This window comes from Polypterus senegalus, chromosome 4 (assembly GCF_016835505.1).
Source record: "Polypterus senegalus isolate Bchr_013 chromosome 4, ASM1683550v1, whole genome shotgun sequence".
Taxonomy (NCBI): domain Eukaryota; kingdom Metazoa; phylum Chordata; class Cladistia; order Polypteriformes; family Polypteridae; genus Polypterus; species Polypterus senegalus.
The window spans coordinates 112520845-112522338 of record NC_053157.1 but is presented as its reverse complement, the minus strand read 5'-3'; positions in this window follow the sequence as shown (position 1 = coordinate 112522338).

Genomic DNA, 1494 nt, shown 5'->3' with positions numbered 1-1494 from the left:
CTCTTAGGTTTATGAGTAACAATTTGTTGAAGAGAGCCAGCTACAGATGTCCATCCCTACGCCTACTCCACCAACTGCAAAACTTGCAAGTCTACAATGTTTTGTCTATTGCTGTACTCGTAAGTAGAATTTATCTATAGCCCATCATCTGTGAGGCACACAGATCCAGTGTTCTTGGCTTCAATCCTATGCCTGGACTTCCATGTGGATTTTGACATCGCTGGTTTTCCTCCCATCTCTCCACTAACATCTTGCACATGTGTCCACTGCTGGCATATCTGTAAATGGATGCACAATGGATTGGTGGCAGCCTGTGTAGAGCTGCTTCTACCTCGTGTCCATTTACTGAGCCAGAAGAGAAAGAGATTAAGTAGGTCTGAGGATGTTATGCTTGAATTATCCTCACCTGGCTGTTAACACAAACCTTTGGTCACTATTAGTGCCAACCCTCACATCATTTGTGTGTTGTGTCTTAATGTTATGACTGTTCACAAGAGTAAGGGTTCTTCAGATATGAAGTTGGTTCTTTGGGCTTTGGAATAAGGTTCCTATAATAAGTGGACAAAACAGACATGTTTAATGTATTGTAGGCTACCTGGCAGGACACAACAGAGCACATAAAAACCTTAGCTTAGCCTTTGGCATTGTACACAGCGAAGGAACCCACTGGTATTTCACAAATCTGTTACCATTAATTCATGGGTATCTTGGAAAAACAGCAGTGGATTTCAAATAATAAAGGTTCTTTGGGGAACCAGAAAGATTCACCCTGTGGCATCACTCTGAAAAACCACTTTAGCACCTTTATTTCAAAGACAATCCAGTTCCCCACAGCAGTCAGAGCGTTAACTGCGCTCTCTACCACACTGCCTAGCTGAATCAAGTCACGTAACTCTCGTTCACTTGGGTTTCTCTTACCAGATTATCTTAGTTTAATTATGCATTTACGTTGCCATGCTTCATGTTTTCAAGCAGGATGAATTATGAGAATGTTTAATATATCATTTATCACATCCAGTTAGGTCCATAAATATTTGGACAGAGACAACTTTTTTCTAATTTTGGTTCTGTACATTACCACAATGAATTTTAAATGAAACAACTCACGTGCAGTTGAAGTGCAGACTTTCAGCTTTAATTCAGTGGGTTGAACAAAACGATTGTATAAAAATGTGAGGCAAGTAAAGCATTTTTTTAACACAATCCCTTCATTTCAGGGGCTCAAAAGTAATTGGACAATTGACTCAATGGCTATTTCATGGGCAGGTGTGTGCAAGTCCGTGGTTATGTCATTATCAATTAAGCAGATAAAAGGCCTGGAGTTGATTTGAGGTGTGGTGTTTGCATGTGGAAGATTTTGCTGTGAACAGACAACATGCGGTCAAAGGAGCTCTCCATGCAGGTGAAAGAAGCCATCGTTAAGCTGCGAAAACAGAAAAAAAACATCCGAGAAATTGCTACAATATTACGAGTGGCAAAATCTACAGTTTGGTA